Raw genomic sequence first — 27,855 nt, 5'->3', positions numbered from 1 at the left:
CCTCTCCATATGGACTTATTGCTTCAAAAGATCCCCTCAGTCAAAGGAGAACTTCAATTATGGCCCTCAGGTGCGAATATGATAGCCTATGAACCAATCAGGTTTTGTACCTTGTCTCTGAATGACTGACAGCCTTCCATCAGATAACCATGTTCCACAGAGTGGAAAGCACACCAAGCATTAGCATATGTTCCTGTAGAACACTTTAGATTACTTCCCGAAATAAGATTTTGGCGAAGCCATACAAAAGTTGTAAGTGTCCCGCTTTAGGGATTTGAGATGTTCCAGTGGTGCACAAACTCAAGATACAAGGCGTCTTGCTTATCCCTCGGTCGGGAGCCCCAAATATAGCAACCAGAGTTTGTGAATGCTTTAGGGATTTGAGTTGCCATCGATGCAGACTCAAGAACACGAAGTCTTGCTTATCCCTCGGTCGGGAGCCCCAAATATAGCTGTTGAAACAGAAAACACCATTATGAATGGAGGAAACTTGTATTGCTATCGGTGAACAACAATAACCTCTGACGCTTGGCTATCAAAGTCAATACTTGGAACACACAACATTTGTTGGGAAGGAAGCCTCTGGCAGTACAAGTTGCAAGTGATTCTTATGAGTTACCCCTCGAGGAGAATCAAACATTCTACTTGTAGCAGATGAAATGGGATTGACCAGTAGAAACCATTATGAATAAACTTCATCATCTTTGTATCGAGCAAGCTGTGGACTCTGTGTACCTCAACACCTTGTAAGGCTTGACATTACGATCAGGTGCCCCGAGAATGGAAAACACCGAGTATTGTCGCCAAAACCAGGAGAGCAGTCCGTGGTGAGAAAGACCCAAAACATGAATCTCAACCAACTGAAATTTCAACGAGCAGTGAAGCAATTGATCGTAAGGCATTAGGATTCTCATCAGCTTGTTCCTCATATTCTCTCTGTCTCCGTTGGCAAGCAACGACTACTAGAAAGGATGCTCCAAGAGGAGGAGGTGACTTAGGATGTGAAGCAGAATCTTGAGAATAAGAGGTGTCTCGGTAGAACACTTTGGATTATTGCTTGGCAAAAGATTATGGCGAAGTCACACGGAATTTGTAAGTGCTTTAGGGATTCGAACAATGCAAATGGTGCAATGCTCAAGATAGACAATGTCTTTCTTATCCCTCGTGCGGGAGCCCCAAGAAATTTCAAAGACTTGTACATACTAACATCACGACCAGGTGCCCCAGAATAGGACTCACACCTAGTGTCATCATCATCAAGCAGAGAATATGTAGACCTCCATGCAGTATGGAGCTTAACCAGTTGCAAATAAAGCAAACATGGAAGCACATGAGCATAAGACATGAGAATCAGATAGAATTGTCTTTCAAGCCTCTTTTGTCTTTGCTAAGAACATACCCTTTGAATTCAATCGAGAAAGGATATTAGCCACTAATGAGGAGCTTCTGAAACCGCGAGGTTGTGGAAGAGATCCACGAAGTGCTCCATGAGTTTTTCTTACTAAGAGTCCTTGAGAATGGGTAACAACTTGCACACTTTCATAAACAACCCCAACTGAGCTTTCATCTTGGCAAACTCCCCACAAAGTTGTTCCATGACTAATCTTTGAACACACAATAAGAACAAGTCAAGTCTCTGAGTCTGGTGAGAGGATGCCAAGTACGAATAAGAAATCCTCGATCCTGAACACCTATTATGCATGAGATGTATGAGATGCATGATATGCGTGCAATGCCATGTTCATTCAATTTCCAAGGAATCCTCGTGTTTTGATTTTCAGCAAGCAAGAGATGGAAAAGCTCGATACGAGGCTCAAAGATATGATTCCTTGAAAATGGAAGGAACATGTATGCTGTTATTTTTTGCACATCATTTTCTCAAAAGTAAATATGCAATGATGCAAAATGATGGGAACCAATGTCTCCACAATACTGAATATAGTTGCACTGGTTCAAGGGTGCGGCGTAGCTTCAGGATACCAAGAACCAATTAACCGCCGATAGAACCACTCATGTTGTACCACGTCTGAATAGAACCAAAAGTAACAGGATCAAAGCTCCGCCGTCGTTTCAGAATACCAAAATATCGGGCACAATGAGAACAGACCAAATAAAGGTCCGGCCTCAACTCTGAAGAAGCAAATGGTATGTAGGAGCCAAGGTTTCCTGTCCCATCCCAAACCTCACAGGCAGGAATCCTAAACACACGCAGGATGTCCCTAATGGTCGCCAGGAATTTCGAACAAACAATGAGAGCGCCTGCCTACGGCAATAAGCATGCTGGACAGAGATCGCCTCACCGAGTCCTCTCCTGGTTGTGGTATGTTATGCCAACTCTACGTGCCAGGCGCCACGAGAGCTAACATAACTATCCACGCTAATCTAAGTGTAAACTTGGTCTGGGTAATGGACCTTTTATCTCAAAGTAACATCCCGCCCGCCAAAAAACAACCAGCCAGCACAGCAGTATATCCAGAATATAGAAAGCGGTAAACACATAGATGCAAATGCATGCAAGCAATATATGCAATGATGATAACAGTAAACACACAAACACCCACAAAAAATAAATCAAACAAGAACTAGGAACGACACTCAGAGTCCCCAGTGAAGTCGCCAGCTGAAGCAACTAGAAAACTCATCGAAACAAATACAATGAAGTCGCCATCGAACATCTATTTATCCTACAATAAGGAATGGAAAATATCGAAGAAAAACCAAATAACAAGCAATGGTCTCAGAGAAAGGGTAAGGGTGTCTGTTACGTGAGGGGAAGGTATTAGCACCCCTCACGTCTGTGGTACTCCACAAGATCCATTCTTGCTAGTTTTCTAATCTAAGGGTGTGTGTGTGTACCATGCTATGTGCTAAGGGAAACATGTAACGGAAGATATACAGATAATAGGAAATATGCAGATAGTAGGCAAATATGGTAAAGGAAAAAGTCGAACAAAATAACAAAAAAAAGAAAAGGTCGCTCGCTAGGGTGTTCGTACCCTGTGCCTACGTACCTCCAATGTGCAATGGAGAAATCAGAGCGCCGTAGTTCGGCCCAAATGTTTCTGTTTCTATCTCGACTCGCGTCTCCTAGGGAAACGGAACCGAGCACCCTAAAGGAGCATCACAAAGATCCTAGAAAACATGGCATGTGAACAAGCATCACAAATAAGAACATGCGAACAGGCATCGCAAACAGAAAAACAGACATGTAACAGGCATACACGAATGTGAGTGTGTGAACAGGCATCACAAGTGATAACGCGAACAGGCATCGCAAACAACATGTAACAGGCATACATGTGCAAGTGTGTCAACAGCCATCACAAAGATATCATACGAACAGGCATCGCAGATAAGAAGATAGTGAACAAGCATCACAAAGATATCATACTAACAAGCACGGCAGATAAAAAGATAGTGAACAAGCATCACAACCATATGGCATACAATCGAGCTCCGCTCGAGAAATAAACAAACTACCGAAGTAGTAAACAATGCAAATGCAACACACAAACGAGCTCGACTCGTAAAGCAAGCAAACTATCGAAGTAGTGACCTGGGGACAGGGGAAGTGCTTTAGCTAACAGGGAAAGCCACCCGAAGCTACTATCAACGGGGAAAGCCACCCGAGATAGATACACTACAGACTCTTAGCTAACGGGGAAAGCCACCCGAAGCTATTGTCAACAGGGAAAGCCACCTGAGACAGGTACACCACAGACTGTTAGCTAACGGGGAAAGCCACCCGAAGCTACTGTCAACGGGGAAAGCCACCCGAGACAGGCACGACACAGACTGTTAGCTAACGGGGAAAGCCACCCGAAGCTATTGTCAACTGAGAAAGCCACCCGAGACAGGCTGAAAGTAAAAAGAAAGAAGCAAGGAATAATAAACAAACAAAAACAGAGCCTCTTTCGAGGGCTTGGCCAGATGAATGTCTAGGTCCTACTTCTCATGGCAAATATGATGCTGCATGCCTACCCTACTTCTCATGGCAAGGTATGGTGCGCGAAAGAGTAAAAAGGACAAAGGGGATACCAAGCCGATAGCAAATCCGCAGTGAGATAGCAACGCAAGCAGAACTAAGAAACTTCATGTAATCTAACATCCAGCAAAGCCCGGAGTCCAGCATAAGCGTCCAAGCGGTGCGGTGTGAAAATAAATCACAACCGCTATGTGGTGCGTATCAAACACAACCACACTAGCAACCTGCAAGAAATACAATCCAGAAAATACAGGAATACATCTCAATGGATGAGAGATCAGGAATAAGTTTGCGTCCCACAAATAAAGTGGAACACAACGCAATTGAATCCCAATCGAACTCTTTCAAAGTACCTTGCACAAGCTAGCACACTTATCACAAATAACAAGGAAATGCGAACAAAATCGCTTAATCGGATTACGAAACAAAATAGAAGTAAAATTATATTAAATTCTAAGAATAAAATCTAACAAGAATATTATTTTTTATGGCATTTTTATCTAAAACAATAGAACAAAACTATGTACAAAATATTAAATCTAACACGGGAAATAGTACATGTTTTTATTATTTATTTATAAATGCTAAAAATCTAACAAACGTAATTGTTTTTTTATGTCATTTTATTTCTTAAGAAAAATAAGAAGAAATATATGTGAAAATCTAGCTCTAACATGAAATTGAAATGGACTAGGGGGGTAAAAAGTGTGAAATAAGGTACAGGCTAGCATTGGGCGCATGGCTGAGGAATTAAAGCCCAAAGTGCCTTTTTTCAGTTTCTGTACACACAAAAACGTGTGAATTGGGCCAGGGGGGTGAGAATGGTAGAAATTCGTGTGAGAGGCCTATGGTCTTATCCAGATTTTTTTTTACTCAAAGTAATAATTTAATTAACAACTCAGATTAATCGATTAATGCTAATAATCAAGGACTAAACTCAGTGTTAATGTAATTTTGAATTAGAAAGAGAGTTAGGGTTAGAAGTGGGACCATTCAAGTCTTCTTGACAGACTTCTCTTCCTTCTCCATTCAGCGACGGTGTACAAATTTCCTCCGGCGAAACCATCGTCCGATTCCACCGCTGACTCTCCGTCGTCTCACTCCCTCTCGATCCAAAGTCGCGGCGAGCATTCACCGCACACATCTCTCCATTCAAACCATCTTTCTCATAGTCTCACCTCGGATTAACTCATCCTTGACCTCTTGTCTCGATCATCTCTCCTTCTTCGCTGATTCAACCATGGCGGAAAGCAAAATACGAAATCAAGAAAGGATTTGAGGATTACCAATCGGTGATTCATCCAAAGCTCCTTCGATAACTCAGGTTTGTATTAGAAACCGCTTCTTTGTTCTTTGGCTCCTTCTTCTTCTATGAATTCGACTGTGTTTTGATATATGCTGACGAATCGTGGCGGGGAAGTGTTGTCGAGATGTTCTGATCGGTGAAACGTTGTTGGTGACGATGTTATCTATTTTCTACAGATTTCTCCGAGAAGGTAGTAGAAGATGAAGATTGAAGAAGAGCCAGGTTTTTGAATTGGAGATGATTCGGTGAAGAATTGTCAAGATTTTTCTCTTTTTGGTTTTGTAGATTCAGAGTTTTAAGGTGATTGAAGGAAGATGAGAAAGATGAAAGAGATTCAGGGAGTGTTTGAAGATTGAAGCGTGAATTGAATGGTTGAAGTTTGAAGGCGATGAAGAGAGGATTGACGATTGGAGATTGGTGATAGAGATCAAGAGCGATGAGGATTCAAGAGCCACCCCAAAGTTTGTTACGTTTTCGGTTAGAAGTTTGTTACATTTTCTTCTCTGATTTTTTTCTGTTGTGAAGTTTCTGATATCCGCTTCTCTTTACTTTTCAATTTCTGTTATTTGATTTTTGTGGTGAAATGAAGATGATGAATCGTGAACTGACGAAGGAGAGAGTTTGAAGGTTATCGAGATTGGAGAAGAAGATCGATAGGTTAGAAGAGAGGGTTGAAGATTCTGAATTCGGTTACCTTCTGTTACCGCTTTCCTTTTTATTTCTTTGCTGCAGTTTTGGTTTTCTTGATTGTATTTTGCAGGCTTCTGGCGTACTATTGGAAGACATAGGAGATAGGATATGAGGCCAAACATCTTTGTGTATTTTTTTTGTAATTTTGTATGAATTGTATTATTTGAACATGGACAATTAAGTATTTTTGTAATGAACGAATATTTTTGTAATGAATGAATGATGAATATTGTTGAATGATCTTAACTCTTGAAACTTGTAAATACATCTTGATTATATTTGAACTTAAATTCTCTTCAAACCTCAGGGAACAAATTCCAATTAACCGCATCTTCAATGAAACTCTAAATCAGTTCAATTTTCGATCCAAATTAAACTTGTGCAATAAGCCGCCGATAAATTGAAAGAATAATGGCGCCTTAAACACAATGCTTTCCTTAAACTTATAGCCTTGTACCATGACTCATTCTCCTGCAATTCAACTCGCAAACCCCCTTGACTTAATGATTTTGAAACAACGAAAATTCTTTAATATTTTCTTCAATTTCCGAATGGCGAAATAAACGCCGTCCATAACTTACAGCACATAAAAGAGGGCAAATTTTGGGGTGCAACAGTCTGACCAGCCTCTTAATGAAAGACGTTGAATTCAATTTCAACGATGAATGTTTAGAAGCCTTTGAAGTACTAAAGACAACCCTTATATCTGCACCCATAATGCAACCACCCGACTGGAATTTATCGTTTGAAATTATGTGCGATGCAAGCGACTATGCTGTGGGAGCAGTCTTAGGCCAAAGGAAAGATAAGAAACTCCATGCAATATACTATGCAAGTAGGACCTTAGACCCTATGCAATTGAATTACGCCACAACCGAAAAGGAACTCTTGGCCGTGGTCTTCGCGTTAGATAAGTTTTGTTCCTATCTAATAGGAGCAAAGATAATAGTTTATACTGACCATGCAGCCATTAGGTATCTACTAGATAAATAAGATGCAAAACCAAGACTATTAAGATGGATCCTACTGCTACAAGAATTTGATTTGGAAATCATAGATAAAAAGGGAACCGAAAACGTAGTAGCCGACCATTTATCTAGGATGGAAGGTATTAAAACAGAAGAAACACCAATCAAAGGTAATTTCCCTTATGAACGCTTAATAGCACATCTAGAATCTGTAAGCGACACATTGGAATAACCTAAAGTGCAAACCGAGGACGTTAAGACACTAAGCACCGGAACCACACTGCCATGGTATGCTGATTTTGTCAACTACCTAGCAGCAAGAGTGCTTCCGCCTGACATGACCTATCAACAAAAGAAGAAGTTTTTCCATGACCTTAAACAGTATTATTGGGATGAACCCTTGCTATTCAAGAGAGGCGCTGATGGGATATTCCGCCGATGTGTTCCGGAAGAAGAAATTGAGAGTATATTACATCATTCCCATGATGCCCCCCTATGGTGGGCATGCAAGCACATCAAAGACATGCGCTATGTAACACCCTTCTAAAACCCCCGCGGAAAATATAATATAATCAGAGTAATAAAACAACAAGGATGCTACAATTATTAAAATAAATAAAAATACCAAGTCGTTTGTCATGCTTTATTAGAATTAAACCAAATATCAAAACATGTGTTTAGCACAGCGGAAACTCATTTTAACAGTGTTAAGAAACATATATAAACAAATCAACAATACATAATCCATAACCAATAATGGCAACGAGGTATATCAAGTAACTCTAAGACTATCGACCCCCAGTGTTACAAGATCAGAGCATGACCGACACGACTCCACATAACCGGATAAACTCTACGAGTCATCCTCACCGATCGCTTAAACCGCTACTTCAATCTGAAATCATCAAAGTAAGGGTGAGACTACATCATAATTAAATAGCATTATAAATCATCAGGTATAGAATTTCATAAGCAATTATCCACCCTACTTAGCATATTCAGATTTATCAATTCATACCAATCACAAGCACAAGTCAAAAGTATGCACCAATAACACCACACAATCATAACACCGGATGTCATCCTGACATGTCACAATTTATACAAAGACCATGCAGACTCTTAAGCATGTGGTACCAAAATTCGTGAATCACATTCACAGGACTTCTCTCTTTGATACTGCCCTTTAGTCGCTCACACCCCACATGGGCACACGACTACTGCCTCATCGCTCACACCCCACATGGGCACACGATGACTGCCTGCTAAACTCCGCACAATGGGAATCAGCCTTCCAATGCAAATGATTTATGAATGAATGCACACATGTCACATACTTATATCATCATCAATCCGATGCTTAACATCGCTTTATCACATCTTACCAATAACGTCACAACAAGTATGTACATGTACAAGCATCATTCAAAACAAATCAATCATCATCATTCATCAAAACACATGATAACAACATTTACCATGAATAACATCCATCTGCATCATCATTCATCAAAACACATGATAACAATGTTTACCACGAACAACATCCATTTGCATAACAAGCAAAAGCAATCACATTATAACAACACACATCATTGCACATATTCAATTACGCAAACAACAATTCATTGCACCTCATCAACTATGCAAAACAAGAATAAACCACATTTGAAGAAAACGATACTTTTCAAAATAAAATCAAGTTATTCTTGTTTTCTTTATTTCATATGGTAGAGAATTCGATTTAAGGAACAACGTCCAAAACGGCATATAAAACGGACTTACGGTTTGAAAATTAGAAGCTTTTAAAGTTAGAATAGTTTTCAAAACGTGCTGCTGGAATTTGTACTGGAACCCGGTTCGTCCCACACGGGAACTGGTTCCTGGACCCAAAAATGTAATGTTTTACGTTTAAAAACACTGGAACCCGGTTCCTCCCACATGGGAACCGGTTCCCACGAACCCAGTAGCTGAAAAACATGATTTTTAAGGCTTTTATGCATCCCAAACACATACCAACTTATACCCTTACGAAATTGATCATCAATAACATCAAAATACTCCAAATACATGATTCTAATACACAAACAACAAACCATAACACCATGTAACAATACTACATCATCAATTGCAAGCAATTCGTCAAATCATACATGTGAGTGTTGGAATTTCACAAAACCTAACATCCCAAATAGAGATTCTAATTCCTTAATTCAGTCCTATCATCATCAAAATCATAATACCATATAATTAGAGCAATCTCCCCTTACCTCAGAGTCGAATCTTCGAAGGTCTCCTTCTCCTTTGGCTCTTCTCTCTTTCACGTACTCTTCAGTTCTCAGACTTCTGTCCCTTTTTCCTCTAACCTTCTCTTTTCCCAATTTCCTTTATTTTCATCATTTCACTATTTAAAAAAAATAGAATAATTAGTTAGTAAGGCCTCTCCATTGGCACCTCCCTTTTTACTAACTACGTCATGGCCCAATAACAATAATTCCCTTAATTCTTCCAAAAATCCAATTTTAATTACTGAATAATTAAATAATTTCCGAATAATTAATTTAACTTGATTAAATTAATTCATGAAATTACGGGGTGTTACACGCTAAGATTCTGTAAGCCGGTCTCTTTTGGCCCAATCTGTGGAAGGATGTCCATATTGCTGTTAGAAATTGCGACCGCTGTCAGCGCACTGGAAACATATCTAGGCGGGATGAGATGCCGCAAAAGAGCATTTTAGAAGTGGAAATATTTGATGTGTGGGGAATAGATTTTATGGGACCTTTCCCATCTTCCTTTGGTAATAATTACATACTTGTCGCAGTAGATTACGTGTCTAAATGGATAGAAGTTGTAGCCTCACCCACAAATGATGCACAAGTAGTGATTAAGTTGTTCAAAAATATAATTTTTCCAAGATTCGGTGTACCAAGACTAGTTATTAGCGATGGAGGATCCCACTTCATATCTAGAATTTTCGAAAAACTCTTACTAAAATATGGAGTTCGACACCGTGTAGCAACACCTTACCACCCACAAACTAGTGGACAAGTTGAAGTCTCGAATAGAAAAATCCAGAAAATTCTTGAAAGCACTATTGCCACATCTAGAAAGGATTGGTCAACTAAGTTACACGAAGTATTGTGGGCCTATAGAACTGCCTACAAGACACCTATAGGAACCACGCCCTTCAAATTAGTGTATGGTAAATCATGTCATTTACCGGTAGAACTAGAGCATAAAGCCTACAACACTATAAAAACCTTAAACTTAAGTTACACTGTCGCAAGCGAACAGAGGCTATTAGATATTAACGAGTTGGAGGAAATTAGATTGGATGCTTACGAGAATGCTAGGATTTACAAGGAAAGAACAAAGAAGTGGCACGATAAACGCATCTCAAGGAAGGAATTCAATGAAGGAGATGTGGTGCAATTGTTTAATTCTCGACTTAAGCTCTTTCTTAGAAAGCTTCGCTCAAGATGGTCTTGCCCATTCGAAGTTACCAAAGTATTACCGAGTGGTGTCATACCCCAATTTTTGACCTAAGATACCACCTCATATCATCTGCATATGCATCATTTGCATCTCTAACAAATTGCATAGCTTGTGTTTGCTACTTGTGCTCAGCAGGATTTAAACAAGAAATCACTCATCAGTACAAGCAACAATCAACTAGGGTTTTGTTCTCCCTTCATCTCAAATGAATCATCCTCATCAACAATCAACATTTGGTCCTCAGAGATTCATTTCAACAAGCTCAGAGGCTCTGAACCAACCAGATTAGGGTTTTGACTGAAGATAGCATACTCCTGACTTTTGCTCAGAGATTGACCTAATGACTTGGGACATGACCTCAAGACCACAAGTGCATCATTTTGACCTAATCTATTGACTCAAGACATCTCCTACACAAGGATTGATCAACAGAGAAATTTCAAGTCATCAGAATTAGGGTTTTGAACTATCAGGGACTGAAATCAGGGATCACATTTGGGAAACCCTAAAAATCCCCAGGAAGTCAATCAAAGGTTTCAATCATCCTCAAATAATCCCTATGACAAAATCCAATGGAAATTACATTTCAATTCAAGATCCACAGTCATCAATTTCATCAGATCGACAATTAGGGGTTTTGACCTAATTCACTGAACAACTGACTTTTTAATCAGGACATGGTGCCACAACTCAAACCATGGCTCAATATCCTCTAATGCTTCAATATGATCCATTCATACCATTCATTTGGTGAGGATAGCCTGTTTCATTTGAAATCTCCAGAAACGCGATTCGTCTGAAAAAGTCAACTGTACAAGATAACCATTGACTTTTGGAGAATTTTGGTCAACCATGACTTTTAAAGTTTTGAATCATCAATATATGATATAAGAAGTCATTTGATCAAGAAAAATCAAGAAAATTAATCAAGAATCAAAAAGTCAAAAGTTTGACTTTCCATACTTAGAAAAATTTCTAAGTGTTTTTCATGGTTTTCTCCAAACTTTGGAAGTGAATAACTCAAAATTTCACCTACAAACTAAAAAAAACTTCCAACATGAAAGTTGTAGATTTTGATCCAATAAACAACTTTGACACATATAATTTTTTTCCATAAGATCAACCATTTAAGAGATATGGAGCTTCAAAGTTGGTACTTTTTGAAAACTTCACTTAAAACTTCATTTTTCTCAAAGTTCATGGATCTTTTTCACCCATTTCCTTAAAGGTCTTGAAGAAACTTTCAACTAGGGTTTTGAAGTATGCAACATGAGCTTTCCAAAATGTCCAAGAGCATGAAAAAATATGGAGTGTAGCCATGGTTTTGAATTTTGACATTAGTGAACTTTTCACTTAGAATTTCATGCTATTTTTACCAAAGTTATGCACTATTCTACCAAATGATCCAATTGATGACACATAGAGGCAATAATTGAAAGATATTTCTGGTTTGAGATCAGAATGGAAAGAGATAAGAAGCTTAGAGAAATAACCATGGTTTAGTTACTTTTAACCATATGCATTAAATGTGAAAGATTCCTTTCTATCCTTTAAGCCAAATCATCAAACTTTGAAGCAAGTTGCAAAGCTCTGAGTTCAGACTCTTTGGCCTATAAATAGAGGTCCAAACTCCATTCAAAATCACACCAAATCCTCACAAATTATAGGCTTTCTCTTTCTTTCTTAGAATGCAAGTTTCTTAAGTTTCTAAGAGGTACAAAACTCAACCTCCAAACCCTTGAAGTTATGGCCAAAGTGATGGTTCTAGCAACTCATAAACATCATATGGGATGTGTTTGAACCACTCACACACCCCAAATCACCCCAAAACTCAGATTCACTTTTCAACCTCCATATGAACACATAAAGAGCCTTATCATGCCAATTTTCATTCCAGATCATTTCTGTCCAAATTAACACTTCCCACACCTCACATATATCACATATGAGCTATCCAAACACTCATCATCAACCTGAAACATCAGAATCATCAAGCTCGATTCACACTTAGGCTTAACTGCAGATCGGGTACCTCCAACTGCTCCAGGTGTTTTCAATTCACTCCAAGCATCCAGACACCTTCCATAAGGTTCATTGAAGCTGTCCAGATTGAGCAACAACATCTGTAACACCTCCTTTGCAAAATTCAATCTCCAGCTTGGCCGTTTTTGAGGTAAGTGCTCATGAACTTCAAACTCTATCATACATGCATCATAAATGAAAAACTGAGTTACCATCTTGTTTCTGCACCATCACTGAATAATAACCCTCAATCAATTGCATCATATCATGATCATACACGATTTCACAAAGATTTGTCATATTAGGGTTCTTCGTGTTCATCAGAGAATTAATCATCTTAGAGCAAAAATAAATGAAATTAAAGGTCATCATCATGTTCCTCGTCCAAAACCGAGTGAGATAGACCCTTTAATCGATCAAAACAACACAGATTTGAAGGAATTCAAAAATCAGTTAGGGTTGTGTTCTTGGCGCCAGATTTGGTTTGGGAAATTCAAATTCTTGATTTAATATATATTTTACAAAACGCGTATGTTTAACAAGCCACAAGCGTGGCTCAGTTGGTCCATGTTTTGGTCAGCAAGCGTGGGTGCGTGGGTTCAAACCCTGGTAGGACCAAAACCAATTTTTTGACACTATTTTTCTTTCATTTTTTTAACAAACTTCATCATTTAATTTAACCAATCAAATCAATTCATTTTTCATTCATTTTTTACACACCTCTTATTTAATATACATATTTTGACAATATCAAAAAAAATCACAAAAAAGATTTATTTAATATGTTTTTAATTAGGTTTAAAATGATACATTTTTAAGTATTTTTAAATACTTTAAATATTGTTTTTCATCTAATTTTCAAACTTAATCACTTGTAAATACTTTTTGTGATCAAACCCTAATCACTTAGGTCTTAATTGAGTATTAAAACTTGTTTTAACTTAATTAAGTTGACTTTTGTCAAATTCAAATCGTTTTAAGACGAGCGATCGCGATTCTTTTTCAAAAAGATAAACCATTTCTTTTTGATTTTCAAAAGAAACCATTGATTAAATCTTTTTGATTGATCAATTGATTTTCAAAACGAAGTGGGGCCTCTCGAATATTAGAGAGTGTAAGTCCCATTTCTTTTCTTTTTGTACAGTTTTTTTTAAACAATAAAACTTTTTCAAAACAAAATCTTTTCAAAACAGTTTTCAAATCATTTTCAAAACAACAAAACTCCAAAGAAACAAAATTTTTCAATATACCATGGGCCTCCATGTAGGTATAAGTCCCAAGCCCCTTTTGTACATACCTTTTCCTGTACATGAAATTAGGTATTTCATTGTACACACACATTTTTGTACATATCTCAATCTGTTTTTTTTAACTTTGAATAACAAACCAAAAATGAAGGTTTTTCTCTTTAAATCTTCCCAAAAATATACCATGGGCCTCTATGTAGGTATAAGTCCCAAGCCCCTTTGTAAATACCTGTTTACATAGCTTTGAATAAACTCAAGTGGACTTCTCCCCGAGTGTGAGTCCCGAGCCCTGTGTATACAAATGGATCATGCTTACAGGTATATTTCCTTCATAAACTCCATTATATACACACACTTTGTCATATATGTATAACTGTTCATATTTGTTCATGTACTTGTTCATATTTGTTCGTACTTGTTCATATTTGTGATTGTGTTATATGCTTATTTCAACTTAGTACAACACTAGGTTCCCCATAGCCTCCTATTGGGCTTCGTGCAAAGAATCTCCCTAGTTTAGGTTAGGACATAGAGTATGGTTTCCCGGTGAAATCGCTCTAAGAGCTCAAACCAACTATACCATGCCTCCCCTTGGGCTTTGTACAAACGAGTGACCCTCCCATAGCCTCCTCTTGGGCTTACAATGCAAGGACCCTGGATTGTCCCTCCCATAGCCTCCTCTTGGGCTTACAATGCAAGGACCCTCGGATAGCCTCCTCTTGGGCTTCGTACAAGGACCCACGGGCTTCTTATAAGCATCCCCAATATCCAAATCAAATACCCTAGGAGATTAGACATTTTTCATCTCTATGCTAGGAGTATCTCTTATATATCATCACAAACAATCAATCAATCAAACTTTTTGCCACAAGGCTGGCTAATCAATCAAACTGTTTTACCACCGTACTGGATGATTAATCAAAGTTTTTGTCACGAGGCTGACTTCATTGAAACTTTTGCCACAAGGCTGGCTGATTAATCAAAACTTTTTGTCACAAGGCTGACTTCATTGAAAGTTTTTGCCACAAGGCTGGTTAAACAAACAAAATACATCTTTATCATTCTAAGCGCCATAAGTGGCATGGCCCAGGGCTTATAATGAAAAGATTTTCAAACAAAAACAAACAGATGTATGTGATGATATAGATTAGATACATCGAACATTGAGATGACATTTGTCTCTTATCCTTTGCTTCCACTAGCATAAGTGGGAACTACGATTGCTCTGACTTTCTCAACATCCCTTTGAGAATACGTAGGCACAAGGTCTTATCCTTGGCGAGCAAAACTTCTCTCTCAAACCACTCAAACCTTAGCACCCGTAGACCCCGAGCTACAGATGCTCTGATTCCCTCTAGGGGATATGTATGCAGAGGATCGCGATGATCTTTGCGAGCATAATCAAACAAACACCTTAGGTCCCACCTATTTCACAAGAACCTCTCAATAACATGGAATGGAAAACAAAGCAAAGAAACCTATAGAGTACTATAGATACGTTGGGTGCTAATACCTTCCCTTCGTATAACCAACCCTGTTACCCAAGATCTCTCCCCCCACTTTTAGGTTATTGCAGCTTTTTTCCTTTTCCTCCTTTGGAAATAATAAAAAGTTTGGTCGGAACAAAAGAAAAATCATTTTTTTTAGCACTCGAGCCCAAAGAAGGCATCAGGTGTCTCATCCCACAAAAAAGAGGAACAAAACGATTTTTCGCCCGCGACAGAAAAATGGCGACTTCACTGGGGACCATCTTTTTATTGTTTCCAAAGGAAGGGTTAATTCTATTTGCTTTATTTTTTATTTCATTTTTGTTATATGTGTGGTTCTGGTTCTATTACATGTGTGGTTCTGTTACAAGTGATACATTATGGACAAATCCTAACCCGGATTAAGTACACATAAGAAATTAGGTGGAGGGTATAGTCATGTGCAGGCGCACGTGAGAATCCTTCCGCTCAGTGGAGGTTCCTTGTTGGTAATATATGTTTAGCATGTTTCGTAGCGAAGACATTATTACTTTCATTGAACTGTAGAAGCTGAGTTGGCCGTAGAACCCTAACCCATCCTGGCCTTATTAGGTTGTGGTGCAGAAACTATTCAGGTGAAGACTTGGATTAGTTGTCATGCGGAGAACCACACTCAGACGAGTTTTTCTTGAGAATATTACTGGCTCATGAGTTTAGTTGTGGAAAGCCTGTAATATCCGAAAGAAAAATGTAGACTCTGACGTATCAGTAGAACATGTTGTGCAGGTGATCAACTAGAACTATCCCATTTTTGGTTCTCTGACCTCATGCTCGTGACTTTGGACCTTTGAACCTATGCGTTACCATGTTTGTGTTACCATGTTTGTGTACCATGTTTGTAGTACCATGTTAGTGTTACCATGTTTGAACTACCATGTTTACTTTACCATGTTTGAATATGTGGCATCCATGCATCCATGCATTCATACATTCATTAAAAAACCCATCTTTTTCCATAAAAAAAACATGATTTTTCCGGAAAAAAAATTTTAGAATTTTCTTTGCAAACATTATAGGATTAAGTTATGGAAAAAAGGTATACCAAAAAGTACGGTTTCAAAGCGCCTGATGTAGAAAGACTGATAGAGTTAGCATCTTCTGTACAAGATCCTTCTAATTTTAGGAAAAGCCATGGAAAGCTTTTGCCTATCCTGAACACTCATGTTGATGAAGGACTTCTCAAAACTCTGGTTCAGTTCTATGATCCCGTCTACCGGTGTTTCACCTTTCCAGACTACCAGTTGGTACCGACCTTGGAAGAATATGCCAATCTTTTGGGTATTCCTGTGTCTGACAAAATACCCTTCAATGGTTTGGAAGCCATTCCTAAGTCACACGTCATCGCAGCAAGTATCCACATGAAAAAGTCTGAAGTAGAGAGTAATTGGACTACCAAAGGAAACCTCCCGGGTTTAACTTCACACTTCCTAATAAAGAAAGCCTTCGATTTCATCGAAACTGGTAGCATGATAGCTTTTGAAGCTATACTAGCCTTGCTCATCTATGGGTTGGTTCTGTTTCCCAATGTCGATAACTTTGTTGATATCAATGCCATAAAGATCTTTCTGATTGGAAATCCCGTTCCAACTTTGCTTGGTGACATGTATTTTTCTGTCCATCATAGGAATCGCCAAGACGGTGGAATCATTGTATGTTGTGCACCTTTGTTGTTCAAATGGATTGTTTCACACTTACCTAAGTCTCCTATTTTCATGGAAAACCGAGAAGGTTTGCGTTGGCCTCGAAGACTTATGTCTCTTACTAATAATGATATTCATTGGTATACCTTGGCTCGCTGTGGTACGGAAACCATTGAAAGTTGTGGAGAGTTTGCCAACGTACCCCTCATTGGTACGCAAGGAGGAATTAACTACAATCTGGTCCTAGCCCGACGACAACTCGGGTATGCAAATTCAGTTAAACCTGTTGGTCCCTCAGTGGAAGGATACTTCTACCGAGAAGGGGATAATCCTAAAAGGTTGAAAGCGAGAATGGTGAGAGCTTGGTACGACGTCCGATGGAAAGAAAAAGGTGAGGAAAGAAATTGCATTGCCATGGACGCCTACACCTGCTGGGTAAAGAAAAGAGCAAAAGAGTTCCAAATGCCTTATGCTTATGAAAAACCCATGTTTCCTGCAGTATCTCAACGACCCAACATTCCCACTATGGAAGAATACCAAGACACTTTGGCTAAAATGAGGATGGAAAAAGATGCTTGGGAAGAAAAGTTTCGTAGCACTGAGGTGGAAAATAGAAAGTTGAAAAAAAGAGTGAAAGATCACGAAGAAACTCTCTATTATCAAGATGGATGGCTCATGAGCAAAGATGAGAAGATTCGCCAGAAAGACGCTGCAATCAAGAGGTACATCAAAGAAAGCAAGAAAAATCTGGAAGGCTCAACAAGCAACGCTCCGACTCCTGATGATTGGAAGAATACTGTTGAAAAGCTGAGGACCGAAATGGCCGAATTGAAAGCTCACTATGGGAAAGAAATCATGAAGCTCAAGCTGCACAATGCATTTGGTTCTTCGTCTGATGAAGATGCTTAGGATTGTTTAGCTTTTTATTTATCATTTGCTTTTGTAAGGAGCTACGCTCCAATGTTGTAACATTTTCCCATTTATTCAATAAAAGATTTGTTTGTGTTCAAATGTTTGCAAGAAAATAATCTTTAAAATATTTGGAAAAATCATAAATTTCTTTTTACATACATCATTCTGCATATCGAGTCTGTTGTATAGAGTCTCATCTTTTGGATCTTTCTCCAATAGATCGTCAAGTTGTCGCGTCTCAAAGTTTCTCGACCGCGCTCGCAATCAGATCACAGATACAATACTCGTTCAAGTAGAAGAAGAGTAATGGAACACTCTGAACAAGAGAATGTTGAGCTCCGTGGTACAGTGACCACCCTTCAGGAAAAGTTGGAAAATCTCACTACTCTGGTTGACTCCTTAATGGCCGCACAGAATCAGCCGCCGCCACCAAACAGTCAAGCAATAGTGACATCTGAAGTCACTACTCCAGTTTCTACAGTCGCATTCAGCATTCCATCTTTCTCCATGCCGGAAGGTTGGGGCCCGCCTTTTAGCTTTGGTACAGGTTTCCGCCATAACTTCTCTGGGGTTCAAACAGCTACAACTGAAGCGCCTGCTGCACAAGGTTCGGCGTTTATTCCACATTCAGGGGTAACTTTTTCCCAAATCACTATGGCACTTTCTCAACCCACTATGACAGTTCCGACCCCTACGGTTCACACTGTTCCTTATGATGGCAATGAGATTTATCATGATCAAGGTGATAGCACAAATCCGCGTAATCTTGTGGAAGATCTCCAAGAACAGTTCAACAAGATTCAATTGGAAGTCAAGGCTATTCGTGGGAAAGATTTGTTTGGAAAGAATGCCCAGGAGCTATGTTTGGTTCCCAGTGTACAAATACCGGCTAAGTTCAAGGTCCCTGACTTTGAGAAGTACAAAGGTAGTTCTTGTCCACAAAGTCATCTCGTGATGTATGCTAGGAAGATGTCTACTTATGCAGATAATCATCAGTTGCTTATCCATTACTTTCAAGACAGTTTAACTGGTGCCGCACTGAAGTGGTACACAGGCTTGGATAGCACTAATATTCGAACATTCAATGACCTAGGTGAGGCCTTTGTCCGACAGTACAAGTATAACTCGGATATGGCTCCGGACAGAGATCAGCTTCGATCCATGGCTCAGAAAGACCATGAAGCTTTCAAAGAGTATGCCCATTGATGGAGAGAAACTGCTGCTCAGATTAATCCACCATTAAAAGAGAAGGAGATGACAAAGATCTTCTTGAATACTCTCAGTCCGTTTTACTATGAACGCATGATTGCTAGTGCTCCAAGTGATTTCACCGAAATGGTAAACATGGGGACGCGTCTAGAAGAAGGAGTCCGAACCGGACGCCTAACTAAAGAAGGTGGATCTTCAAGCGGAACCAAAAAGTTCGGAAGTGGTTTCCAAAAGAAGAAGGAACAAAGTGTTGACATGGTATCCCAAGGGAGGCCAAGAGGAAATATCAATCGTCAACGACAGATAGCTGCTATCACACCAGCCGTTAATACAGCACCAAATCCTGGGTTTACTCTGCAGTTTCAACAACAACAGCCTCGACCACAGGCTCAACAGTTTAACAATAATCAGAATCGTGTACAAAGAGCTCCACAGTTCGATCCGATTCCAATGACCTACACAGAACTGTACCCTGCTTTGATTGAAAGAGGTCTTGTTCAAACTAAAGCACCACCACCCGTACCTGAGAAACTCCCATGGTGGTACAAAGCAGAGGTCTCATGCCCTTATCATCAAGGAGCACCTGGCCATGATCTTGAGCATTGCATAGCTTTGAAATATGAAGTTCAGAGGCTGGTTAGATCCAATCTTCTCTCTTTCAGAAATTTGAATCCTAATGTGCAAGCAAATCTGCTGCCCAATCATGGAGGGCATGTTGTAAACATGGTGTATGGATGTCCTGGTCCGTACCGAGTCTATAATATCAATTTCTCAAGAGCCGATTTGGTACAAGTGCACGCCACTCTCTGTCGAGGGCCGAGTTTTCGCCAGCATCAATACGGTTCCTGTAGCATATGTTGTGTAGATCCTCATGGATGTTCGATTGTGAGAAGAGATCTCCAAGTGCTGTTGGATAATGGTACTATTCAGATCTACCGAAATAGGGATGAAAATGAAGTTAACATGATAGGATGTTATCCGCATGAGCTTTTAGTCTCAGATATCAACTCGGAAATGCCTACAGTTAACATCATCGTTCCTCATTTCAACATGCCTGAGCGCATAGAAGTTACTTACAACAAGCCAAAGGTTCCTATTGCTCCTTTGATCATTTGTCTACCTGGACCTGTTCCCTATGACTCTGACAAGGCAGTTCCATACAACTACAATGCTATAATGATAAAGAATGGACAAGAAGTTCCTTTACCTACTCTTTCATCTGTCGTGAATATCGCCGATGTGAGTCGAGTAACAAGAAGTGGACGTGTGTATACTCCACTACCTCCAAAGCAACCTGTTGCTCCTGCTACCGGACAAAATCCTGTCAATACACCAGTGGGGAATCCTGTGGAAACTCCTATCAGTAATACAAACACTGATGTTGGTCAGTCTAGTGGAACCAATGTCAATCCTGACTTTGATGAAATTTTGAAACTTATCAAAAGAAGTGAATACAAGATTGTGGATCAGCTTATGCAGACTCCTTCGAAGATCTCGATACTTTCATTGCTTTTAAACTCAGAAGCCCACAGGGAAGCCCTAATGAAGGTCTTGGATCAAGCTTTTGTGGACCATGATGTGACTGTTGATCACTTTGATGGAATAATAGCTAACATAACAGCTTGTAACAATTTAAGCTTCTGTGATGAAGAACTCCCCGAGGAGGGTAAAAATCACAATCTTGCTTTACACATTTCTATGAACTGTCAGTCCGACTCTTTGTCCAATGTGTTGGTAGACACTGGATCTTCCTTGAATGTTATGCCAAAGACGACTCTTGCTCGCTTGTCTTACCAAGGAATGCCTATGAAGTTCAGTGGTGTAGTAGTCAAAGCATTTGATGGATCGCGAAAATCTGTTATCGGCGAAGTCAATCTTCCCGTGACAATTGGTCCACATACATTCCAAATCACTTTCCAAGTCATGGACATTCAAGCTGCTTATAGCTGTCTGTTAGGACGACCATGGATCCATGAAGCAGGGGCAGTAACTTCTACGCTCCATCAAAAGTTGAAATTTGTAACAAATGGAAAATTGGTAACAATAAGTGGAGAACAAGCCTTGATGGTGAGCCATTTGTCCAATTTCTCTTTCATTGGTGCTGATGATGTGGAAGGAACTCAGTTCCAAGGTCTCTCTTTAGAAGACGAATCTTCCAGAAAGAAAGCATCAATCTCTTCTTACAAAGAGGCAGTGAAAGTAGTGAAAGATGGAACTACCACTGGCTGGGGGCAAGTTGTGATCCCTACTAAGAATGAAACTAGAGCAGGACTCGGATGTTCACCAACATTCTCAAACTGCACCAAGAAGGATGAAACCCTTCGTCCGATCAAAGAAACATTCATTAGTGGAGGATTCCTTAATCCAATTCCTCAAGAGGTTAATGTCCTTATCGAAGAATGCATCGAAGAAGGTCTCTCCGATGATGAAGAAGAATGGAAATGTTATCTCAATGACTCGGGATACATATCTCAGGAAGAACCATATCCTCCGTCACAGAAATCCAAAGGCAAAGAAACTGAGCCTGTTCCTGCAGAAATCTGGGACACCTTGGGACAACCAAGTGGAAAATTTGATTATATGGTGAAATATACTGCGCCTGAAAGTTCAAAGATTTCCATGGAAGATATCCAACCAACTGGATGGGGAGATTCCTTTGAAAATAATAGTCAACCAGAAGAGGCTTACCAATACTGTCAATTTTCTCAGCAGCCTGAAATTACTGACTTCAATGCATCTGCCAAGATTAACAATCCTGAAGATGGTTATTATCACATAAATGCCATTTTTGAAGATGAAGGGGAAGATGGTCCCGCAGTTGACTCGGAAAGTGTCGCTGACAATGAGTCTCTTCATCCTGAAGACTGGGAAATGCATCCTGAAAATTCTGAAGATTGTGATTCGTCTTATGCTCTTCAAGAAGTAGAAGAAGACCGTTTCAACTCTACAAAGAACAAGGGTGACAAGCCAGGACCTTCAAATCCTGCTCGACCAGCGGTCAATGTCAATACTGGAGATAATTCTGAGGAGAATTTTCCTGAATACATAATACACAGAGGAGTTCGTTGCTACTGGAAAGCTGTCGACGTTCCAAATGTTGTTCGCCGCTCAAAGTAATCACCTTGCTGTTATTTTGACCTCCTGCCTTGCCCAAAGTAGAGAGATGTTTTATAGGGCTTCGCTTTTAAATGTTTCGCCCAAATAACTTTGTGTATAGGGCTTTGTTTTAAAAGTTTCCCTCTTTATCCTGCCCAAGACAAATGAGTTTGTGTTTAGGGCTTTGTTTCAAAAATGAATCATAAATAAAGTGTCATTTTGAATTCCCTACATTATATGTTTTATTTTTTGCTTTTTCTGGAAATGGTAATCCTAAAAAACCAAAATAAAAAAAAAATAAAAAAAAACACTTTTTCAAAAAAAATCTGCATACACTCCTGCATTCATAAATTTTCTGAAATAGATATAAATCACATGTGCAGATTTACTATTGATAAACCCATTGAATGCAATAACCCTATGCCCTCTCCCAACTTTGAGTTTCCTGTGTTCGAAGCCGAAGAAGAGGAAGAAGAGGAGATACCGGACGAGATCTCTCGATTACTTAAGCACGAGGAAAGAGCCATTCTGCCTCACAAAGAGCCTTTAGAAAAGATCAACTTGGGTTCTGAAGAAGACAAAAAAGAAGTGACCATTGGATCGCTGCTTGATACTGATATCAAGAGTAAGTTGACAGACCTTCTCAAAGAATATGTTGACGTGTTTGCCTGGTCCTACCAAGACATGCCTGGGTTGGATACCAATATTGTTCAGCATTACTTGCCATTGAAGCCAGAATGTCCGCCAGTTAAGCAGAAATTGCGAAGGACTCACTCTGATATGGCTAACAAGATCAAAGTGGAAGTTCAAAAACAGCTCGATGCAGGTTTTCTAGTCACCTCTGAGTATCCTCAATGGTTGGCCAACATAGTGCCAGTTCCGAAGAAAGATGGCAAAGTCAGAATGTGTGTTGACTACCGTGACTTGAATAAGGCCAGTCCAAAAGATGACTTTCCATTACCACATATCGACATGCTGGTTGATAACACCGCTAAGTTCAACGTCTTTTCCTTCATGGACGGGTTCTCCGGTTATAATCAGATCAAGATGGCTCCCGAAGACATGGAGAAGACATCTTTCATCACCCCATGGGGTAACTTTTGCTACAAAGTAATGCCGTTTGGATTAAAGAATGCAGGCGCAACTTACCAAAGGGCAATGACTACTCTCTTTCATGACATGATGCATAAAGAAATTGAAGTGTATGTGGACGACATGATAGCCAAGTCCAGCACAGAAGAAGAACATATTGAATACCTTTTGAAATTGTTTCAACGACTAAGGAAATATCAGCTTCGCTTGAATCCTAACAAATGTACTTTTGGGGTTAGATCTGGAAAACTCTTGGGTTTCATTGTCAGCCAAAGAGGTATTGAAGTAGATCCCGACAAAGTCAGAGCTATTCAAGAGATGCCTGCACCAAAGACTGAAAAGCAAGTAAGAGGATTTCTCGGACGATTGAACTATATCTCCAGATTTATCTCTCAAATGACTGCTACCTGTGGGCCAATTTTCAAGCTTCTCCGCAAAGATCAAGGGGTTGTATGGACTGAAGATTGCCAGAAAGCGTTCGACAGTATCAAAGAGTACCTGTTAGAACCACCAATATTGATTCCTCCCGTTGAAGGAAGACCACTAATCATGTACCTTACTGTGTTAGAAGAATCCATGGGTTGTATGCTTGGAGAGCAAGATGAAACCGGTAAGAAGGAGCATGCCATCTATTACTTGAGTAAGAAATTCACAGACTGTGAGTCTCGTTACTCCATGCTCGAAAAAACGTGTTGTGCTTTGGCTTGGGCTTCAAAACGTCTCCGCCAATACATGATCAACAATACTACTTGGTTAATCTCCAAAATGGATCCGATCAAGTATGTCTTTGAAAAGCCCGCCTTAACAGGAAAGATTGCCCGATGGCAAATGCTGTTATCTGAGTATGACATTGAGTACCATGCTCAAAAAGCGGTCAAAGGAAGCATTCTCGCCGATCACTTGGCGCATCAACCAATCAATGAACATCAATCTCTCAAGTTTGACTTTCCTGATGAAGATGTCTTGTACTTGAAAATGAAAGATTGTGACGAACCATTACCTGAAGAAGGTTCTGAGCCTGGATCAAGATGGGGCCTAATTTTTGATGGAGCAGTAAACGCTTTTGGAAATGGAATTGGGGCAATCATCATCACTCCCAAGGGTACTCATATCCCATTCTCCGCCAGATTGCTATTTGATTGCACCAACAACATCGCAGAATACGAAGCTTGTATCATGGGTCTCGAAGAAGCCATTGACTTAAGGATCAAGATCCTCGACATATATGGAGATTCAGCCCTTGTGATCAACCAAATCAAAGACAAGTGGGAAACTTACCACCCTGGCTTGATTCCTTATAGAGATTATGCAAGACGTCTTTTGACTTTCTTCAACAAGGTTGAATTGCATCATATACCTCGAGATCAGAATCGAATGGCAGACGCTTTAGCTACTCTATCTTCCATGTTCAAAGTCAATCACTGGAATGATATGCCTACAGTCAGAATCACGCGCCTTGAAAGGCCCGCTTATGTGTTTGCAACTGAAGCAGTCATCGATGATAAACCGTGGTTCCACGACATCAAGCGCTTCCTTCAAACTCAAGAATACCCACTTGGGGCATCAAACAAAGATAAGAAAACTCTAAGGAGGCTTTTTGGCAGTTTCTTCCTGAACGGAGATGTGCTATACAAAAGAAACTTCGACATGGTTTTGCTCAGATGCGTGGATAGACACGAAGCAGACATGTTAATGCATGAAGTGCATGAAGGGTCCTTTGGAACTCATTCAAACGGGCATGCAATGTCCAAGAAGATCTTAAGAGCAGGATACTATTGGTTGACAATGGAATCAGACTGTTACAAACACGTGAAGAGATGTCACAAGTGCCAGATCTACGCAGATAAGATCCATGTGCCACCGACTCTACTCAACGTTCTCTCATCTCCATGGCCTTTTTCCATGTGGGGTATCGACATGATTGGAATGATCGAACCGAAAGCTTCAAATGGTCATCGTTTCATCTTAGTAGCAATTGATTACTTCACCAAATGGGTCGAAGCAGCATCTTATGCCAATGTTACAAGACAAGTGGTTGTGAGGTTTATCAAGAATAACATCATTTGCTGATATGGTATTCCCAGCAAGATCATTACTGATAATGGTTCGAACTTGAACAACAAGATGATGAAAGAATTGTGTGAGGAATTCAAGATTGAGCATCATAACTCTTCTCCTTATAGACCAAAAATGAACGGCGCCGTGGAAGCCGCTAACAAGAACATTAAGAAGATCGTCCAGAAAATGGTCGTCACTTACAAAGACTGGCATGAAATGCTGCCATTTGCTTTACATGGATACCGTACTTCAGTGCGTACTTCAACAGGGGCAACTCCCTTTTCTCTAGTATACAGCATGGAAGCTGTGCTCCCCGTAGAAGTTGAAATCCCATCAATGAGAGTTCTCATGGAGACTAAGTTATCAGAGGCTGAATGGTGTCAAAACAGATACGACCAATTGAACTTAATCGAAGAAAAATGTATGACTGCTCTATGCCATGGACAGTTATACCAAGCAAGGATGAAACAAGCCTTCAACAAAAAGGTTCGACCTCGTGAATTTCGAGAAGGTGACCTCGTGCTTAAAAAGATCTTGTCTTTTCAACCAGACTCTAGGGGCAAATGGTCTCCTAATTACGAAGGCCCGTATGTTGTCAAAAGAACATTTTCTGGCGGCGCCATGACTCTTGCAACCATGGATGGTGATGAACTCCCACATCCTGTGAATGCTGATGCAGTCAAGAAATACTTTGTCTAAAAAATACAAAAGAACAGCTCGGTAAGTCGAAAACCCGCAAAGGGTGATTTAGGCAAAAATGAGCGTCTCGGTGGACTGAAAACCCGAAAGGGCGGTCCAGGAAAAAATTAGAGACAATAAACAGAAAAAAATTCATCCTGGTAGATTGAAAACCTGAAAGGGCAATCTAGGCAAAAATTAAGGATTTATGACAAAGTAACTGCATCAGTCTGTACTTCGTCACCCGAATCGTCTTTCCATTAAAGGATCTTCAATCAAATCATCGCCAATCTGAAGCGACAAGCACAGTTGGAACTCAAAGTTGTAAGGGAATAGTGGTTATTTGCTTTCAATGTAGCCTTTTCCGCATAATTGCCATTTCCAACTTTTGTAAATACTCTATGGAATCATGCCTTTAGCTGATTACCATCCTATTAAATAAATTTGAGCCTTGTGCCCATTTGTTTGCAATCTCTAATTTCTTTTAGCTTGCAAAACGACGCTTTAATTGTGTTATTCACTTTTGAAACAAAAAAAAAAGAAAAAATAAGTTTTAAATGAATTTACTTCACTTTTCTTTTTCAAAATAAAAGCGAAATTTTCCTTTGAGTTGTGAACAACAGAAGGAACATCAACAGCTATCTCCATAGGATGAATCAAAGATTATGATAGGAAAAGCTCTTCTATCCCAGTGAAGAAGATCTTTTATCCCCAGTGAAGAAGATTTTCCATCTCCAGTGAAGAAGTTCTTCCATCTCAATAAGAAAAGATGTTTATCTTCCCCAGAGAAGTTTAAAGCACGCAACACCATTCATCACCTGTGTTATCTACACCGTGTTGAAGAACATTTGCCGAGTATCTGGTTGTATTGCGACGTCGGTCCGTCTCCAGTATATACTCCTCTGTCTGTCAGTATTGTTAGTATGCATGCTACATTCTTGACATTCATCATTCATACATATTTGCATCATTTATGCATTCTTGCATTTTTCAATAATCGCTTGTTCAGGATATATCTATCCCAAAAAAGTAAAAAAAAAAAAAGAGAAAAGATAAAAAAAGAAAAAGAAAAAAAACAAAGCAGATATGGGCGTGTCATCTCTCCAGTAGGTTGTCACCCATAAGCAGAAAGAATATCATTCTTTCTCCAGTTCCCCATTGAGATCATTCCTCGTGGAAGAAGGTTGCTTTAGTTTCTCCTCTCAAAACGAAGGAGAAAATACCCATTTGAGTTCATTCCTCATGGGTACAAAGTCTTGTTTGACCGTTTCTTTCCAATTCATTCTTGGTTAGAACCTTGTCTTTACCAGAGATCCAAATTCCGATTCCTCAAATAGAGTCGTGAAAAAAAAAGACAATAAGCAATAGTCTCATCATCCGAGCAGCTTGTGTCTCTTTCAAAAGCTTTTTCCTCTCAAGGAAATCAATCTTGAAGACCATTTGACAATCAGGGCCTTATTACTGTTCACAAGGCTGGATATCCAGTAATTCCCCTATCAAAGTCTCCAAGATCATTTTATCACTCGGCTGATAATTAATCATGTCTTCAAAACCGCTATCACGAGGCTGGTAGTCGGTAAACTTTTTGTTCTGGTTATATTATTAAACATGTCTATCACCAGGCTGATAGTCGGTAATATTAACCGAACCTTTGAAACTCTTTTACCATGTCAAGTCTATCACCATGATGATAGTCGGTAATACAGTTTCATACCTTTCACCTTCGCATTATTAAACAAGTTTATCCCTGTGCTGATAGTCGGTAATGTCGATAGGTAAGCTTTTCTTACAAAGCTATCATTCCCCGGTGAAGCATACACTTGCTTTCCCGAAAAAAAAGAAAAAACGGATTCTCTTCCTAAAACAGATTGAGACATCCTTCCCAACCTCTTTTCCCCAGCGGAGTCAGTTCTTGATATCCCCTCGGT

The sequence above is a fragment of the Vicia villosa genome, linkage group LG2 (genome assembly GCF_029867415.1).
Source record: "Vicia villosa cultivar HV-30 ecotype Madison, WI linkage group LG2, Vvil1.0, whole genome shotgun sequence".
Lineage (NCBI taxonomy): Eukaryota > Viridiplantae > Streptophyta > Magnoliopsida > Fabales > Fabaceae > Vicia > Vicia villosa.
This window is presented reverse-complemented; position numbering follows the sequence as displayed.